Source organism: Galeopterus variegatus, unplaced genomic scaffold, assembly GCF_000696425.1.
Source record: "Galeopterus variegatus unplaced genomic scaffold, G_variegatus-3.0.2 Scaffold1120, whole genome shotgun sequence".
Taxonomy (NCBI): Eukaryota; Metazoa; Chordata; class Mammalia; order Dermoptera; family Cynocephalidae; genus Galeopterus; species Galeopterus variegatus.
The window spans coordinates 80,586-101,600 of NW_007727231.1; the positions used below are offsets into that span (position 1 = coordinate 80,586).

The 21,015-nt window shown below is 42.7% G+C and overlaps 1 protein-coding gene and 1 non-coding gene across 2 annotated transcripts in view; one reads left to right on the top strand and one right to left on the bottom strand.

The window, feature by feature from the left end:
• Window positions 1-12,136, bottom strand: part of NAA60 (N(alpha)-acetyltransferase 60, NatF catalytic subunit) — a 53,429-nt gene extending 41,293 nt beyond the window's left edge. The window contains exon 1 of the mRNA XM_008574943.1: window positions 12,077-12,136. The gene's annotated coding sequence lies outside the window, so the exon portion shown is untranslated. The remainder of the gene's footprint in view (window positions 1-12,076) is intronic.
• Window positions 12,137-15,046: 2,910 nt separating this feature from the next.
• TRNAI-GAU lies at window positions 15,047-15,120 on the top strand. Its single transcript has one exon. It is a non-coding gene; the product is annotated as a tRNA-Ile (tRNA).
• Window positions 15,121-21,015: the final 5,895 nt, after the last annotated feature.

Below are 21,015 nucleotides of genomic sequence, written 5' to 3' on the forward strand. Positions count from 1 at the left end.
GGGGGGGGGGGGGGGCTGGCGAGCAGTGGGGATCCCGTGGCAGAGTTTGGCCAGGCGTCTGTCCCCAATCCATCGTAGACTGCTAGGCAGTCTCCTCTTAAACCTGGCAGCGGGTGTGAGCATTTGCCAAGGGGCTCTTCAGAACTATGGCTTCACACCAGCAGGAGGACAACGCGGGTGTGACTGTCCAGGACAAACCCAAATCTCCATCCAGTGATTCTAGGCACTGACCGCGCTGGGACAGGGGAGCCCCATGCCACCTTCCGGCTCTGTCCCCATTATTGGCAGTGCGAAGTTACGGCGCGTTCTGCATGTGTGTCTCTGGCTTGCTGAAAGGGGTGCTTTGTGCTTCTCACTCATTCTAGTTAGAGTATCTTCTCTCTCTAAACAGCACCAGTCTCCCTTTAGGCTTTTGGGGTTGCTCTGCAGCCAAATTCTAACGTGCTTCTGGTTAGCTGGAGTGTATCCTCAGCTCACCTTGGGTAAATGGTCTCCCCAAGTGAGCTTTCCCACTTCCATGGCTACAAAGACCTGACTTTATGTCTCACACAGATTTTTTCTCTCCCCCACACCCCATATTTCTATATTCAAGTCCCTACCAGAGCTTGTGCTTTGGATATCTCTTAGGCATCAAAACGCATGTCCAGAACTGGACTTATGCTTTCAGCCCCTCATCTGTTTGCCTCCAGTGTGGTGTTGCCTCCACACAATTGTTCATGCTATCAGCAGACATTCCTTTATTCTCCCCTTTTGCTATGGTTTGAATGTTTGCGTCCCACCCTAATTCATATGTCTAAATCCTAACCATCAAGGAGATGTTATTAGGAGGTGGAGCCTTTAGGCGGTGATTAGGTTATGAAGGTAAAACCCTAATGACTGGGATTAGTGCTCTTATAAAAGAGACTGCAGATGGGCTCCCCTCTCCCCTATCCCCTCAATTAGAGGGTGGTGCTGATAACACCAAGGTCCAGGGTTCGATCCCTGAACCGGCAAGCCACCAAAAATCAAAAAGGAGACTTTTGAGAGCTAGCTAGCACTTTCCATCATTAGAGGACCTAGCAAGAAGGTGGCATCCATGAAGCAGCCCTCAGCAGACACTGAATCTACCAGTTCCTTGATCTTGGTCTTCCCAGCCTTTAGAACTTTGAGAGATAAATTTCTGTTGTTTATAAGCTACCCCGTGTATGGTAATTTGTTATAGCAGTCGGAATAGGCTAAGACATCTTCTCATCTAATCATCCAGTCCTGTGGATTCTACTTCAAAAATTTTACCCAAACCTGTTTTTCTCTATCTTCACTGTCCCCACCCTTATACAACAGTACTCACCCAGACTGAGTAAAATAGCCTGCTGATATCTCTCACGTTACTCTTGTTCTCTGCCATCACAGCTCACAGATCTGATCGTGTCACCATCGAACTTAACATCTTCCACTGGCTTCCCATTGTCCTTAGGATAACATCTAAAATTTTCAGTGTTTCCAACCCATCACTTCCCTGTTAGCTTCAACTCCAGCTGTTCTCTTCTTTCTTCTCTTTCTCTCCTCCTAAAATTGCACTTTCAGTTCATCATATATACCACACTCCTTACTTCCTTAAGAACTGTGCACATACTTTTTCTTTTACCTAGAACATCCCCCTCCATCCCTACGTCTTTTGTTTTACCCCCCTTATAGCAATTACCATGCTTGTAATTAATGATTTAATTGTCTGTATGAGGGCAGGAACCAGGCAGATGTAGTGCTTAAAATTATGCAGTGAACAAAAGAAACTTCTATGGCTATGTCACTTTTATACTGCTTGTTGCAGCTGAAAGACTTACAGAGGAAAAAGGGGAATAGTCATTGGTGATGTCAGTTATAAATATGCAGGCGGTGTAACAGAACAGACTCAGAGAAACTGTAAGGAGTTGAGAAAAAAACTTTTAAGAAATTTCCCAAGGATAAAGATAAATTTTGCTATAGAATTGAATGGACTAAATTAGCAAAGATGCACAATTGCTATATCCATGTTTGAAAGAAAGGAAGTAAGAGTGATGTTTGTGTTTCAAATAGAATTGTGTTGAGCTAGTATAGTAGAGGAGATTTGAGCAGTTTGGGTCTACATGAGTGCCCTGAACCTTCTAGAAGGAAAGTAGTAGTGATTAAAGTAACTCTTATCACTGCATGCAAGAAAACAGTGGGTTTAGAAGTTAGCCAGCCCGATAATATCATTGCCTGTGCTGTTCCCATCCTAGAAGATCTCCTCAGTGGGAGAGGAACAAACACCCAGGGTGGGCAGAATGATGTTACACCTAAAGGATAGACTGCTCAGGAAATTCCAAGAGGGGAAACTGCTGATACCTTGAATACCATGAAACAAAAGGTACTTGGCCACCAGGTCTACATATCTGTTATAAGTTTCATTTGACTGATTGGACATCAGCAGGATGACATAATAGTAAGCTCCTGACTTTCCCTCCTTCCATGGATGCACCAAGTAAAACATCTACATATGGATCAATTCTCTCTGAGAGAAATCCAGAAACTAGTTGAGAGATTCCTACACACTGGGCAACTGAGAAAATGTCCACATCAAAATGGCAAAGGAACACCAACTAGCTGTAAAAAACCAAAACCAAAATACAACAACTGGAAAACGGGAAAGGAAAAGCCAAGACACACACACACCACAAACCCAAACCTAGGCACACCATCTTACAATTGGGAGAAAATCCCCAAATCCTAGCTTCCTGAGGAGTGAAGGGTGTGGGCCACACATATAGCTCTCCAACTTTTATAGTTCCCACTTAAGGGTTTGGCTTCTAAGTCACCTTTACTGGGAGTGAACAGAGTTCAACTTTGTGAGTCTCCTGAGACCAGAGATAAAAAGGTTGTTTTAAATACATCTGTGACCACTCCCATGGCTATCCCCAGGGTCCATTTTTGCAAGCAGGCAAAAATGTCCAGTTCCCAGTTTCTCCATTAAAGGAATTTGTCTACACACTTTCCCGGCTGCTACCTGGGGATAGGGCTTCTAACTAGCTTGCATCTGGGAACCAACAGGGCGGGCAAACAATAGAACTCATGGATCCTGAACAGGCATGTGAACACTTCACTGGCCTTCTCCCACCACCTACTCTCCTCACCATCCAGAAATAAAGCCAGGCCTCCAGCTTCTCCCTGGGAGGAGTTTGTCCACACATCAGGCACTCCAACTTTTACAGCTTCCACCCAAAGGACTAGCTCATAATTCGTCTGGTTCTGGGAATTGACAGGATTCTACATTCACATGTTCTATGGACCACAGAGAACAAAAGAGGTGATTTTAAATGGGTGCATGACCACTTCTAGCAGCTATTTTCCCCAGCTCAGTGCAAAGCAAGCAGGCAGAAACACCCAGCTCCTAGTTTCTCCCTGGAAGGGGTTTGACTGTACACCTTAACATCCCAACTTTCCCAGCTGCTGCCTGTGGGTTGGGCCTTTCATTAGTCTGCATCTGGGAGCTGGCAGGGCATGCAATAAGTAGTCCTCTGGGAGCCTGAATGGTGGTGCAGTCACTTTCCACAATTCCTCCCACTGGCTCACACTAGAGATGGAGCCACCTCTCCAACTATCTGACCTGTCTCTGAGAGCAGTTGGAAGCCAGCATTTCCTAGGCCCCTGGGGCAACAAAGAGCAAAGCAATGGGATGAAAGAGTATACAGTCTGAAAGAGAATGCAGGCATTTCTCATAGATTCTCTCCCAAGCTTAATGTCGATCAAGTGGGAGATGAGCTCCAGCTCCCAGCTTCTCCCTGAGGATGGAAGGAACTGGAACACACATCTAACATCCCCAACTATTCCAGCTGTATCTCAAGGGACTGGCCTCTAACTCACCTGACTTGGGGCACTGATGGCACTTGGTGGATCCTAATCTCTTGGGGCTACTAAGAATAAAGGTAGCAGTTTGCATAAACACACAAGTTTGAGAGGCACCTATAATTTTTGATTGGGCTGATTGGTGAGGTTCATCTCCTGCACAAAGCCAGTTCTCAAGACTGGGAGAGGGGATTGTCTTATCTAATGCACAGAATCCAACACAGAGATTCAAAGAAAATGAAGAAATGGAATATGTTCCAAACAAAAGAACAAGCTCAATCTCTAGAAACTAACTCTAAAGAAATAGAGATAAGTGAATTTCCAGTAGAGAATTAAAAATAATGGCCATAAATATGCCCACTTAGGTTAGGAGAGCAATGCATGAACAAACTGAGAATTTTTTTTTAAAGATGACCAGTAAGGGGATCTTAACCCTTGGCTTGGTATTGTCAGCACCATGCTCAACCAGTGAGCTAACCGGCCATCCCTATATAGGATCCGAACCCAGGGCTTTGGTGTTCTCAGCACCACACTCTCCCGAGTGAGGCATGGGCCGGCCCTCAAACTGAGAATTTAAACAAAGAGATAGAAAATATAAAAATGTACCAAACAGGAATAATAGAGCTGAAGAATATAATAACTAAACTAAAAAATTCAGTAGAGGGGTTCAACAGCAGACTAGATCAAGCATAAGAAAGGATCTACAAACTTTAAGGCAGGTCATTGGAAATCATCCAGTCAGAAGAGCAAAAGTAAAAAAGAATGAAAAGGAGTGAAGATAAGCTTAAAGGGCTAATGGGACACCACCAGGCAGACCAGTATATGCATTATTGGGTTTTCAGAAGAAAAAAAAAAAGAGAGAAAAGGACAGAAAAGCTTATTCAAACAAATAATGGCTGAAAACTTTTCAAATTTAGGGAAGAAAATAGAAATCCAGATCCAGGAAGTCCAAGAGGTACCAAATAAGATGAAACCAAAGAAAGCCACACCAAGACACATTATAATCAAATTGTCAAAAGTTAAAGACAGAGAGAATTTTGAAAGCAGTAGGAGAAAAGCCACTTCTTATGTACAGAGTATCCTCCATAAGACTATCAGCAGATTTTTCAGCAGAAACCTTGAAGGCCAGAAGAGAGTGGGATGATATATACAAAGTGGTGAAAGAAAAAAACTGCCAACCAAGAATCCTATACCCATCAAATACATCTTCCAAAAATAAAGGGGAGATAAAGATTTTTTCAGACAAACAAAAGCTTAGGGAGTTTATCACCACTAGATCTGCCTTACAAGAAATGCTAAAGAGAGTTCTTCAAGTTGGAACGAAAGGATGCTAAACACAAACATGAGAGCACAGAGTATGAAACTCACTGGCAAAGGTAAATATATAGACAAAAACAGAATATTGTATTACATAACAGTGGTGAGTAAATCAATTTCAATTCTACCATAATAGTTAAAAGTCAAAAGCATTTTAAAAACAACTGTAACTGAATTATATTAATGGGTACATAATCTAAACAGATGTTAATTGTGACATCAGGAACATATAAAGTGGGGAGAGGAAAAGTAAAAGTAGAGTTCTTGCATGCAAGGGAAGTTAAGTTGTTGTCAGCTTAAAACAGACTTATAACTATAGATATTTTTATGTAAGCCCCTTGGTAACTAAAAAGAAAATACCTACAGAAGTTACACAAAGATAAAGAGAAAAAAATAAAAACCTATCTGTAGTGGATTGAATTATGTACCCCCAAGACTCACTGAGGCTTGAATTGTCTCCCAAGTTTTATGTATTAGAAACTTAGTCCCCACTGTGACTGTTAAGAATATTATGGTAATTGAAAGGTGGAGCCTTGAAGAGGTGATTAGATTGTAGGACCACGCAGTAGTGAATGGATTGAAAATGGTGGTTGGGGCATGTTGCTTTGCCTCCCATGGATTTGTCACCCCTTTTCCCCTGGGTGACGCAGCCACCAAAGATTACTCAAAGCCCATCTATTCTGAGCAGTGAGAAGCCCTGAAAAGGGGTTAATCTCCCAGAACCCTCAAGAGCAAGGCATTCCTTCCATTTGGGAAATTAACCACGAATTGGGGCTCTCTTCCCGCATTTATTCTCCAGACCAGGAAGTTACAGGAAGAGAACATAGGTGGGGTTTTTGCTAAGTATAGTTTACCAAGTTTAACAATAGAAGCTGGTAACATTCAGTAAGAAAAGCAATGTGACATTCCATAATGCAATTTTCAAGACATTAAGTTGATCCGCCAACAAAAGCTTGATTTTAGCAAACATTCTCTTCTTACAGCAATTTCCCAGCATCTTTACATATCAGTCAGTAACCTGTCTGTTCTTTGAGCCAGCAACCTTGCTGTGCTACAGTTTTTTATCTTACAACAGAGACTAGCCTGGGGAAAATTTCCTGTCCCCTGCAAGGTCAATATTTTATATGTACTTTTAAGAAGCTAGGCCAAACTGGAAACTGCAAGGCTTTGGAAAACCAGGCCCTGTGAAATACATTTGCTTTATGTATACTCCACAGGGGCATGGTTCTGAGGGCTTTAAAACAAGAGGAGAGTCTGTCTTTCTCTCTCTCTCTGCTCTCTCTGCTTCTGCCATTTTGCAATGTGAGACCCCTGGGTCACTGTCACCACCACCAGATGGACTTTGGACTTCCAGCCTCAGAAACTGTAAGGAATAAATTTAATTTTCTTTATAAATCATCCAGTTTCAAATATTTCTGTTATAGCAACACAAAATGGACTAATATACTACCCATACAAAAAACAATGAAACAGAAAAGAAACCAGTGAAAGAGGGACAAAATAACAAGACAAACAGAAAATCGTTAACAAAACGGGAATAGTAAATCCTTCCTTATCAATAATTACCTTAAATGTAAATAGACTAAACTCTTCAATAAGAAGATACAGACTGGCTGAATGGATTTTTAAAAAAATATCCAACTGTAAGCTGTCTACAAGACACTCACTTTAGATTCAAGGACACAAAGAGTCTGGAAGTAAAGGGATGGAAAAATATTCTGTGCAAATGGCAACCTTTTATTTATATCAGACAAAGTAGACTAAGTCAAAACTGTCTCTAAAGAAAAAGAATGTCATTACATAACAATAAAAGGGTCAATTCAGCAGAAGATATGACAATTTTAAATACGTATGCATCCAACATCAGAGCATCTAAGTACACAAAGCAGATATTGACAGATTTGAAAGGAGAAATTGACAGCAATACAATAATACTAGGGGACTTTAATACTCCATTTTCAATGATGAATAGAACAGGTAAGGAGAAAATCAATGAGAAACAGTGGACCTGAACAACATTATAGACCAAATGGACTTAAAAGACATATACAGAACTTTTCACCCAATAGAAGAATACACATTCTTTTCAAGCACACACACAAAATTCTCTGGGATATATCACATGTTAGTTCACAAAAGAAAACAAATTCAAGAAGATCAAAATCATACCAAGGACCTTTTCCTACCACAATGGAATGAAACTAGAAACCAATAACAGTGAGAAAACAGGAAACTTCACAAATATCTGAAAACTAAATAACACACTCGAACAACCACTGGGTTGAAGAGGAAATGAGAACAGAATTTAAAAACTATCTCAAGACAAATGAAAACACAACTTACCAAAACTTATGGTATGCATCAGAAGAAGTACTAAGAGGGAAGTATATAGTGATAAATGCCTACATCAAAAATGAAGAAAGATCGCAAATAAACAACCTAACTTTACACCTTGATGAACTAGAAAAAGAACAAACTAAACCCAAAATTAGCAGAAGAAATGAAATAATAAAGATCAGAGCAGAAATAGATCAAGTAAAAAACAGAAAAAGTATAGAAAAAAATAACAAAACATTTTAATTTTGAAAAATTAAACAAAATTGACAAACCCTTAGGTAGACTAATGAAAAAGAGAAAATACTCAAATAAATAAAATAAAAGATAAAAGAGGAGACATCACAATAAATTCCTAAGAAATAAAAAGAATTGTAAGGGACTATTATGAACCATTATATGCTAACAAATTGGATAACCTAGAGGAAATGGATAAATTCCTATGAACATATAACCTACCAAAGCTGAATTAAGAAAGAATTGAAAGCCTGAGCAGAACAATAACAAATGTGGAGATTGAAGTAGTAATCAAAAACCTCCCAACAAGGAAAAGCCCAGGACCAGATGACTTCATGGGTGAATTATACCAAACATTCAAAGAATAATTAATACCAATTCTTCTTAAATTCATTTAAAAAACAGAAGTAGAGGGAATACTTCCAAACTCATAAGGCCAGCATCACCCTGATGCCAAGGTCAGACAAGGACACACAAGAAAAGAAAACTATAGGCTTATATCTCTGATAAACATAGACACAAAAATCTTCAATAAAAATACTAGCAAACCAAATTCAACAATACATCAAAAACATTCTACACCATGACCAAGTGGGATTTATACCTGAGATGACACAAGCTTGGTTGTGGAAATCAATCAATGTGATACACCATATTAACAGAATGAAAGATAAAAACTGCATGATTATCTTAACAGATGCAGAAAAACCAATTGACACAAAGTTTAACATCCTTTCACAATAAAAACTCTCAACAAAATAGGTTTATAAGGAAATTTCCTCAATATGATAAGAGCCACTTATGAAAAGCCTATAGTTAACATCAATGAGGGAAAATTAAAATGTTTCCTGTAAGATCTGATACAAGGCAAGGATGCCCACTCTCACTACTTCTATTAAACATAGTACTGGAAGTACTCACAAGAGAAATCAGACAAGAGAAAGAAATAAAGGGCACCCAATTCTGAAAGGAAGAAGTAAAAACATCCTTGTTTGCAGATGACATGATTCTATATATATAGAAAATCCAAAAGACTCCACCAAAAAACCGTTAGAACTAATAAACAAATTCACTGAAGTTGCAGGATACAAAATAAGCATACAAAAATTAATTGCATTTTTTACCACTAATAATGACTTATCTGAATAGAAAAATCAAGAAAACAATCCCATTTATGATGATATCAAAAAGAATAAAATACCTAGGAATAAATTTAACCAAGGAAGTTGCTATGGGTTAAATGTGTCCCCCAAAAGTTCCAATACATATACTGGAAACAATCTCCATTGTAACAGTGTTAAGAGGCTGGGAAATCCTATTGTGGTCATTGAAAGTGGGACATTTAAGAGGTTATTAGATTGTGAAGACTACACTCATGAATGGATTAATCCATAGATGGTTTAATGAATGGTCAGGGGTTTAGTTCTGATCGCTGTATCAGGAGAGTAAGAAAGGATGTTAGCTCTCTTTTTCTTAGCCCATTTTTGCCATGTGATACTCTGCATTGCTATGGAGTGTCACTGCCAAGAAAAAGGCCCTCACCAGATGTTTTCCCCAGTCTTTGGACTTCCAAGCCCCCAAAACTGTAAGAAATAAACTTTATTTCTTTATAAATTACCCATTTTCAGGTATTTTGTTATAAGTGGCAGAAACGGACTAATTCAGAAGTGAAAGATCTATACACTGAAAATTGTAAAACATTGATGAAAGAAATTGAAGAAGACACAAATAAATGGAAAGATATCCTGTGTTCATGGTTGGAAGAATTAAAATTGTTAAAATGTCCATACTACTCAAAGCAATATACAGATTCAATGCAATCCCTATCAGAATTCTTTTGGTATATTTCACAGAAATAGAAAGAAACATTCTAAAATTCCTGTGGAACCACAGAGGACCTTGAATAGCCAAAGTAGTTTTGAGAAGGAAAAAAAAAGTTGGAGGCATTACACTTCCTGATTTGAAATTGTATTACAAAGCTATAGTAATTAAAACAATATGGCACTGGCATGAAAACCTACATAAGGACCAATGGAACAGAATAGAGAGCCCAGAAATAAACCCCAGCATATATGGTCAACTAATTTCCAACAAGGGCACCAAAAATACATGAGAAAAGGATAGTATCTTAAATAAACGGTGTTGGGAAACCCAGATATACACATGCAAAAGAATGAAATTGTACCCTTACCTTACACCATCTACAAAAGTCAACTCAAAATGGATTAAAGAGCTAAAAGTAAAATCTGAAACTCTAAGACTCCTAGAAGAAAACACAGAAGAAAAGCTATTGGCCTTGGCAATGATATTTTGAATATCACACCAAAAGCTCAGGCAACAAAAGCAAAACAAAAACAAAAACCAAAACATCAAACTATAAAGCTACATCAAAGCAAAGGAAACCATCAACAAAATAAAATGGCAGCCTATGGACTGGGAGAAAATATTTTGCAAGCCATGTATCTGATAAAGGGTTAATAACCAAAATATCACACAATTCAATAGCAGAAACAAACAAACAAACAAAAAAATGAAAAACCACTTCAAAAATGGATAGAGGACCTGAATGGGCATTTTTCCAATGAAAAGATGAAAATGGCCAACAGATGTATGAAAAGGTGCTCAACATCACTAATTATGAGGGAAATGCAGATCAAAATTACAATGAGATATCACCTCATACTTGTTAGAATGGCTATTACCAAAAAGACAAGAGATGAGTGTTGGCGAGTGTGTGGAGAAAAGGGAACCCTTGCGCAATGTTGGTGGGAATGTAAATTGGTACAGCCACTATAGAAAACAATATGGAGGTTTCTCAAAAAATTTAAAATATGACTAACATATGACCTAGCAATCCCTCTTCTGGGTATATACCCAAGAGAATGAAATCAACATCTCAGAGATACTGTGCTTCTATGTTCACTGCAACATTATTCGCAATAGTCAAGATATGAAAACCACCTAAGTGTCCATCAACAGATAAATGGATAAAGACATTGTGTTATATACATGTACAATGGATATTATCCAGCCTTTGAAAAGGAGATCTTACCATTTGCAACAACATGGATAAACTTGGTGGACATTATGCTAAGTGAAATAAGCCAGAAACAAAGAAAAATACTGCATGATTTCACTCATATGTGGAATCTAAAAAAAAGGTCAGATACATAAAAACAGAGTAGACGGTGGACTGATTGGCCAAGCTTGCTTCTCATGTGCTCTTCTGGAGCTGAGGTTGAGGTAGACCCCATTAAAATCACAGGGATTAAGTGTGAAGGAAGAGGTGATGCTGCAAGGGACACTTGGGATACTCTTAAAAGAAGGACAGAAGATGGCTGCATGGGTTAAAAATAACAGGTAAGGGCTGGCCAGTTACTCAGTGGTTTAGAGTGAGGTGTTATAACACCACGGTCAAGGGCTGGAATCCCTGTACCCGCCAGCCTCCAAAAAAAAACCCCAAAAACCAGGGGCTGGCCCATGGTTCACTCGGGAGAGTGTGGTGCTGATAACACCAAGGCGGATGGTTCGGATCCTATATAGGGATGGCCGGTTCGCTCACTGGCTGATCGTGGTGCTGACAACACCAAGTTAAGAGTTAAGATCCCCTTACAGGTCATCTTTTTTTTTAAAACAAAACAAAACAAACAAACAAAACCCCAAAAAACAAAAAACAGGTAAGTCAGAGCAGAGTTTCAGAGAGGTGATTAGAATGGTTGTAAACATGGCTAACACTAATCAAGAGCTTGGTTATGTATCAGGCCATCCTGTGCTAAGTAAGCATTTTCCCTTGGTTATTTCACCATTATTTATTACATTTTACACATCAGGAAATGGGGCTGGATTGTAGGGTATATTGGGAAGTAGGAGGAGGCAGGATGGAAGGTGCATTGAAGGTGTGCTGTTAAATCACTCAGCTTCCTATAAGCTGTATTAACTCCAGAAAATGATGGAATCTGACTAACCAAATGCCAAGAGGATAGTCACAGTCTACCTCCAAGTATGCAAGGGTCAAGGGAGATGCTGTGAGGTATATCTCTGTGGGGAATCATTGCAGCCATCAATGCCTGTCCTGTCAAGAGACCTAACTACGCAAAGTAGATCCTTCCCTAGTCACTTCCAATCGCGACATTCCTGCTTAATTTTTCTTCTTAGGAGCTACAGTTGCAGTTTTACATCTGTCTGTGTAATTATTTGATTCATGCGTTTCCCCCTCTAGACTGGGCTTTCTAACGAGAGCAGGCACGTCATCTGGGTTCACCAGAGTACCTCCAGCACCTAATAGTGCCTGGTGTGTAGCAGATATTCAATAAATATTTGACATATGATTGAACGAGCTTAATAAACGAACCTCCTCCAGGGCAGCCCGTTTGCTCCAGGCTCAACCGTCCCAAAAGAGCAGCAGCACACCGCCTCCAGGGCCAAGCGGGGAAGAGCCGGCGAGAACTACATTTCCCAGAGGGCGCAGCGGCTGTCCTGCCCCCCCCTCTTCACACTGACAGCTGGGACAGGCAATGGGAGGCGAGGTTTCCTCGGACGGGTTGCCCAATCAGAGGGGAACGTCCAGAGCACTTCCTGTTGAGGCCCCGCCCCTCATCCTCGGTCCGCTTTATCTGCAGGTGCAGATGCTCGGAGGGACCTGCCAGGTTCCTCCTGCTCCGCGGCAGGGACTTACCCCTATCGGATTCTTGTCCGATGTCCCTGGGTGACCCTGGGGAAACCGTCCCCTCCTGCCTCGCAAGACTCGGGCCCAGCGGAGGAGGCGTGCTCGGCTGCCGTCTGGCCCCCGGTGATGGGCTCCTGACACAGTGGCGGGGCAGGAAGGCAGAGACAGGATCTTGATGTGATCTGCATGATGAAGATAACTCTGCAGGCAAACGATCAGACTGGGCCTAGCCCGGAGACGACAGACACTCAGGAGGCTGCTGGAACAGCACTGGTGAGAGATGAGGAGCTGGAACAGGGTCACGGGAATGAGCAAGGGACGGTGATTTCTAGACAGACTGAGGAGGGAGAAGTGACAGTGCGGTGGGGTAAGTGAGAGCAGGGAGTCGGCGATGACTTCAGAGTTTCTGGTTTGGGTGACGTGATGGTAGCTTTGTGGAGAGATCTCTTGCCTCCTGAGTTCACATTCAGAAAGGGAGAAGCGTTCATCACAAATAAGTGTGAAATTGCAGCTGTGCTAAGTGCCACGGAGAGGTACGCTTTGCTGTGAGAAGGTGTGAGAGGAATTCACCTAGCCGGGGAGGTCGGCGAGCCCGTTTTCTTCTGAGGAGAGCCGACAGCTAAATAATGACTTGGAGTTAATTGGTTGTAGACTTTTGGGAAGGGCACAGGACAGTGGGCTGAAGTCTCTAGTGGACACCAGACAAGGGCCTAAGATAATGTTTCAGCTGACTGCATGTAACCAGATTTTCCTGCTCACCGGCACTGTTTCTTTTTCCAGGGAAAAACAACCAGAAATTGACAAACCCAGACGCCTAACCACATGCTACAGAGAGACAGGGTGTGATATTCCCAGGGCCAGTCCCAGCTGGAATGAGGCTGTCTCCTGAACCATAAGATGGCTACAAACTTGGGTACCCTCTTTGGCGGTACCTATTGCCCCACAGCTGGAAGGCCTCCTTATAAAAGAAGCCACCAGGGGTTTGGAATCCAACCTGCATAACTATGACCCTGGTCCTGAAACTGTCCTCAGTGCATTAGACTCCTCCACTGCAGGAGAGAGCTGAGCCAGAGAGGCTCTTAAGCCACCTGTGGGAGCTGTGCCACCAGTGGCTCCAGCCAGAGATGTCCACTAAAGAGCAGATCCTAGCTGCTGGAACTGGAACAGTCCTGGCCATCCTGTCTGATAGAGCCAGACTGAAGTAGCAACCCTGATGGGGGATTTGCAGAGAGTTCAGGAAACTAGGGTGCTGGGTGAGAGGGGCCACGGGGTGACCCAGAGAGTGAACAGGAGATAGGACATGAGCTTGTCTCCTTGGGAAATTAGGCGAGAGAAAACCCTGAGCACATGTTACCCCTCTGCTTTTCTTCCCCTGGAGGTCCTATCTCCCAGGCCTCAAACAAGAATCCACACCATTGAGCACTGAGATTCACCTTTTATTTTGGCCCAGGCAGAACTAAACTTTCAAGGTATAGATGGGAAGCTCAGAGTAGAACTGAAAAGAAAATGGGAGCATTTTGTGTAACTCCCTCGTTTTACTGATAAGGAAACTGAGATGTAGGTATCACAGAGCTTGTAACTGGCTTCACAGCACTGGAAGTGGAACGTGGGTCTTCCGGCTCTTAGCCCAGGGCCTTTTCTACTGTCCCAAGCTGTGTCTTGGTTGAGTTCTACTGCAGCAGCATGCTAGCCATGTGAACAGCTAGCTCCCTCTGAGAATGTCATTTTGTCTCTCCCCAAAAAACATGTCTGGTTGCACAACTTTGTGAATATGCTAAAAATCACTGAACTGTACACTTTAAAAGGGTGCATTTTCTGGTATGTGAATTATATCTCAATTTAAACAATAACCTCCGAAGTAAAAAAAAAGTTGAAATATATGTTTTAAAAACTGCAATAAAATACATATTTACATATGTAGTATACAAAATTTTTAACATTTCAGAGGCATGAAAATAATTTATGCTACCAGCTTAACTCATTTTTGTGCAGACCTTACAGTAAAGCTGCTTTTGTTTTCTCTGTGCAAAGAATAGACTATCTTGCAAGATGAGCTATTCAAACTAGTAGCAGTTGCAACTCCTTATCTGTGTGAGTTAGAATTTGCTTCATACTGTGAAACCCCAATAAAAATCAAATAAACTGGAGGTTAGCATAAGAATGCAGTTCCCTAAAACATAAAGATAAAAAAGAGACATGTCCTGCTTTAGGCACTATGTCCTGTCCCAGAACCCACCGGTTGCAAAGGGTAAACAGTCTCACATAGTTTCCAAGAGCTGAGTGTGGGAGAGTTTTTGTCAGGGTTTGGGGAAGAGCCACTGCCTGAGTGGGAAATCAAGATGAAAGAGCAGCAGATGCTTCTGCCTTCTGGAGGTGGCTTGCTGCTCAGCTCCTTGGCCCACCCATGCTGAAGAGTCCTTTGGGATATAACTAGGTGCCCCTCATCCCCTCCTCCTGCCTCAGTAGGTCCTGTTACTCCAGGAACAAAGTTCTCCATCGAGAGAACTTTCTCCATGGCTCCCTTTCTCCTTACATGATTTCTCCAAATCCCGGATCAGAGAGTATTCTTATGGTTGTCTTCTAGAACAGACCCTCTTTCCCACAGAATCTTCCTGCTCAGTGTGGTATATGCCTCAGAACTGGACATCCAGGGCTGGCTGGTTAGTTCAGTTGGTTAGAACGTGGTGCTGATAACACCAAGGTGCAGGGTTCGATCCCTGCACTGGCCAGCCACCAAAAAAACGAACAAAAAAGAACTGGACACCCAGGGGCATGCTCTCTGGAGGTTTCTGGGACACCAAGATGCTTTACTTAATCTTCACCTGAAACACACTGCCTTGGTGGGCAACTTCCCTGCATTTGGAGCGGTTCAGATTGACAGATGTTTATGAAGCCTTAGTGAAGGGCATTCTAAAGGCTTTAACATGATCCCCTCATCCTCCTGTCCCCTCACTTCTGCCTATTCTCTCTCCAAGTTAATCAGGGGAGCAATGAGGGCTCTAGGGGAAAAGGCTTGAGTGGCTGAAAGTACAGCCTGTTAGAACTTAAAACAACTAGGACAGCCCAAGATGAAATGTTTCACCTTGTAAACTGGCAAGCTCCCCATCAATGAAAATTTCTAACAAGAGCTTGGGTGGTAGTCTAGCAGGATGTGGTAGAGGGATTACGCAACAGGTAAGAGTGTAGACAATCTTGGTTTTTCTTCCAGCAATAGACTACAATTTTGTAAACGTTTGTAAAGACAAGTGTGCGTGGTCAGAGGCAGACTTGATCACCTGCCCAGTTTTGCTTTGCCCACTGGTCCACACTTCTGGTGGTGGCTGGACCAGTCCCATAAAAGCCACACCTATGGGGACCAGGTCTCTTGAGGGCTGAGGAATTTATGCCCCAAGAAGCCATTGCCTGAGGGTGCTAGGGCACTCAGTACATCTAAGGCTCATAATGAGGGCCTCTCATTTAAACCTTATAAGGCAGGTAGTAGTGTTCTCATTTTACAGTTGCAGAAACGGGTTCTGAAAGGCCACCTAGAGCCAGCACTGGGTCTAGGTCTTTCCAAAGCCAAAGTTCACACACTTGGGAATGCTAAGTGGTCTGTCTCCCAATACTCCTTTCTTAAAGTTTCCTGAAAGGTAAAACAAATGCCTTAAAACTCTTCCCCATGACATTGTCTTCGATCCATCCATACGGCCCGTACTTCTCCAGCGTCAGCTTCACCAATTCCTAAGACTGTGTGACAGATTCCTAAGAATCCTTCAACTTAGGACTTCCCTCCTGTTGAACACAGGACACTGCTTCTGTCCTCTCAGGACAGGTGTCTTCCCTGTCACACACACACACAGACACACACACACACACACCCATGTCCTCACACCTCCCAGTCAGACCCTATTAAGCCCTAATTTGTAACCATCTTTTGATGATCTGCTCCCCTTAAAGCAGCTCCTGCTGGGACAGACCTCTCTCTGCCATCCTGCACTCTCCTTGCTCTCCAACCCTGTGCTCCCATCTTCTAGGGCAAACTCTTCCCTAGTCAATTCCCCTATTCCTGCTTTCAGGTACTCCAGGGATGCTAACGTACAAAGACTCTCTCTGGAGGCCCTCTGGAGAACTTTTCATTGGGTTTTTGAAAATTATGTATTTGCAAAAAGTAAGGAGCACATTATTCACAATAGCCAAAAGGTGGAAACAACCCTAATGTCCACTGATGGAAGAACAGATAAGCAAAATGTGGTGTGTACATAGAATGGAACATTATTCAGTCTTATTAAGGAATGCATCACTGACACATGCTACAACATGGATAAACCTTGACGACATTATGCTAAGTGAAATAAACCAGACACACAAGGACAAATATTGCATTCCACTTATGAGGTATGTAGAGTAGGCAAATCTGGAGAGACAGGGAGTAGAATGGTGGTTACCAGGGGCCACTGGAGGAGGAGGAGGAGGAATGGGGAGCCAGTGTTTAATGGGTAGAGTTTCAGTTTGGGAAGATGGAAAAATTCTGGAGATGGGTGGTAGTGATTCTTGCACAACAATGTGAATGTACTTAATGCCATTGAAATGTGCACTTAAAAATGGTTAAAATGTTATGTATATCTTACTATAATAAAAAAATTAAAATTTAAAATTCCAGTGTTAAAAAAAAGTAAGGACAATGTGAAGGGACTTTCCACTTCTGGTTCCGAATGTAAGGAGCTTGGAAATTGTCACTCCTAATGACATGTAAAAAGCTTAACGAACTGAAAAAAGTCAATTCTTCTTAGATCTGTAAGAGAAGTGAGGCCACAGGGCAAACAGCTGCCCCCGGTATTGGAGAGACAGGCGGGCAGATACAGAGAATCACAACTTACTGGAGCAGAAACCTCCAAGGGAACCAGTGCCGGGGAAGGAAAACCTGAACTGCAATTGCTGGAGGGTCAGCGTGGACAAGTCTGAGAGTTAAAAACTCCACGGAGACTCAGTCACTGGGGGGACCCCACACTTTTGTGTTTTACCTCCAGGAGCTCCACCATGTTCTCACAGTAAATGTCAGAGAGAGGGAGATCCCTCTGCTTTGGGCCCCTTCTCTTTAGGGCACCAATTTTATTCACTAACAGCCCTTTGGGGTTGTTCTTGTTGTTGCAGCTGGCCAGTACAGGGATCGAACCCTGGACATTGGTGTTATCAGCACCATGCTCTAACCAACTGAGCTAACCACCCAGCCCAAGATGCTCAGTTTTATTTGACTTATAATTTCATCTTCTTTTTATATGACACTACCCAGAAAACAAAATGCCTTAACATACATGTTTTCTCTTTCCCAATCATGTGAGGTAAGCAGGGTGAGTCTTCCCATTTCTGGTGGAGGAAATGGGCTTGGAGAATTCTAATAACATATCCAGGTCACAGGCTGGAAAATGATAAGAGCCGGCTGCAAATCTATCCCTTGTCTTAGCCTCGTACAAATTCCACTCTCCTGCTGTGTTCATGGAGCTGCCTCAGGCCCCAGAGAGCCTGAGTGATCCCCAGGACCAAGGTAGGTTCTTGGCATTCCTCTACGCTGGCTCTGCCCTTATCTGGTTCATTGGGTTCCTGGAGCCAGGAGTGACATTTGGTGAGGCTTTCTTCACATTCCTGTCCTCAGAAGCCCAGTGGCTACAGCTGAGACACCACCCCTTCCTGTTCCATTTCTGAGCTGTAATATATTTGAGGGTGTCTTTACTAGTGTGGGTTCACAGGAGTGTTTTCCACTAACTCACCCATTGCTCCTCAGTGGAATCCGTGGGGAGACTTCAGAAGTGGGCTGGTTCTGTGCAGTAAGGAGGCATGTGCAACAGGGACCTGGCTGGAGGCGAGGACATGGTCTGGGAGCAGTAGGAGGACAGGCATGTCGGGCCATCAGCCACTCTGCTTCCATGATCTGACCTGAGTTAGAGGCAGCCACGACCCCTGCCCTGGGCACTGGGTTAACTGGCCACTGGCTGTGGGCCTGGGGTGGAGACATCAGGCTGTGGAGCTGACCACCATGTTCTTTCTTTTTAATTGAGATGCAATTCACACTTATATCATAAAATTCACCTTTTTTTTTCTTCCTTTTTGTCTTTTTTACTGACCGGCAATGGGATCGCAACCCTCGGTGTTGCACCCGCACCGCGCTCAGCCAGTGAGTGGGAACCGGTCTCCACATGGGATCCGAACCCTCGGCGGGAGCGCTGCCGCGCTCCCAAGCGGCGCACTCTCCAGTGCGCCACCGGGCCAGCCCAAATTCACCTTTTTAAGTGCACAATTTGTTGTTTTCTAGTATGTTCACAAGGCTGTGCAACATCACCATGATCTAATTCCAGAACATTTTCATCACCCCAGAAAGAAACCCAGTACCCATTGGCAGTCACCCCCCATCTCTCCTTCCTCATAACCACTGACAACCACTAATATTTTTGTCCTTATAAATTTGCTTATTCTGGACATTTCATATAAATGGACTAATACAATATGTGGTCTTTTGTGTCTGGCTTCTTTCACTCAGCATAATGTTTTCAAAGTTCATCCAAATTGTAGCATATATTGGTTCTTCATACCTTTTTATGGCTGTGCAATATTCCATTATATGGATAGACCACATTTTGTCTATTCATGCTGTCTGCCATGTTCTTGGATGTGTCCCCTGAAAATCTTCTTTTTTTTTTAAAAGATGGCCGGTAAGGGGATCTCAACCCTTGGCTTGGTGTTGTCAGCACCACGCTCAGCCAGTGAGCGAACCAGCCATCCCTATATAGGATCCGAACCCGTGGCCTTGGTGTTATCAGCACCGCACTCTACCGAGTGAGCCACGGGCCGGCCTCCCTGAAAATCTTCTAAGTGTTCCTGTTCCAGCTCGGAATAGTCAAGCTGTTGGGGCATACTCAGATACAGCCCCAGCTCAGAAAAGCCTGCCTTGGGGCCAGCCGGTGGCTCACTTGGGAGAGCGTGGTGCTGATAACACCAAGTCAAGTGTTAAAATCCCCTTACCTGTCATCTTAAAAAAAAAAGAAAAGCTTGCCTAGAATTCTGTTCCTGGGCTACTCCTCAAGCCTGGGATGCTTCAGTCTCCTCTCCCCACTGACATATATTCCTCAGGGACCTTGCTTTCTCAGCTCGTCTTTCTCATTTACATCCCTTCATACTTCTGGGCTTCAGCAGAACCACCACCCTAGACTTCTGATTCCCAAATTCCCAGATCCCTGTGTCTCTGAAGGGCAACATAGAGGTTGATTAAAAACACTGACTCTGGGGGCCGGCCTGGTGGCGCACTGCTACAGTGCGCCGCTTGGGAGCGCAGTGGCGCTCCTGCTGAGGGTTCGGATCCCACATACAGACCAGTTCCCGCTCACTGGCTGAGCGAGGTGCGGGCGCAGCACCGAGGTTTGCGATCCCGTTGCCGGTCCCGGTCCGGTACGGGCACGACACTGAGGGTTGCGATCCATTGCCGGACATGAAAAAAGACAAAAAAAAAGAAAAAAAAAAACCAAAAAACACTGACTCTGAAATCAGACCTAGTTCTAATTCAAGCTAGTTACTAATCATTGTCGTCCAGCAAGTTATGTAAACTCTCTGAACTTGCATGGTTTCCTCATCTCTAAAATGGGAACAATAAGCATCTCCAGGGTTGTTGTAAAAATTAAAAAGTACTTAGTAATGTCTGCTGCTTATTAAGTGACCAATAAATATCTTTATTACAGTAAAAAATGTTAATTTAAGAGACTAAACAGCAGAACTCTTCTAAAAGAATTTTTAAACATTTTCCATTAAAAAAAATTTGAGCCACATGTGATTGAAGTAGTGAGTAGCTCGCGGTAAGGGTGTGACCAGAAAGGCTGCCAGGAACTGATCTAAATGGTGTTGCAATGACCCCAATCCTCATTATCCAGTCCTGGGAATGCCACACTGTTTCACTGGCAATTTAGGAATTCTGACAATTTGGTTACTTTTGTATGTTGGCAGGTGACAGCTTTTTTAAAGAGATGTATTGCAACTGTGCAAAAGTATATTACAACAGAATGGGAGAAATATTTTCAAATCATTTATCTGATAAGGACTTGATTCCAGAATATTTAAAGAATTCTTACAATTCAACAATAAAAAAGACAAATAATCCAATTAAAAAATGAGCAGAAGTTTCAAATAGATATTTCTCCAAAGCAGACACACAAATGGCCAGTAAACACATGAGAAGATGCCCAACACCATTAGTTGTTAGGGAAATGAAAATCAAAATCACGAGATACTACCTGATAGCCACTAGGATGGCTGTAATCAAAAAGACAGACAATAGGGCCGAGCCCGTGGTGCACTCGGGAGAGTGCGGCGCTGGGAGCGCAGCGACGCTCCTGCCGCGGGTTCGGATCCTATATAGGAATGGCCGGTGCGCTCACTGGCTGAGCGCAGTGTGGGTGACACCACACCAAAGGTTGCGATCCCCTTACCAGTCACAAAAAAGACAAAAAAAAAAAAAGATAGACAATAACAAGTGTTGGTAAGGATGTGGAGAAATTGGAACTCTCATCCACCGCTGGTGGGTATGTAAAACGGTACAGCCACTTTGGAAAACAGTATGGAATTTCCCCAAAAAGTTAAACGTAGAATTATCATATGGCCCAGAA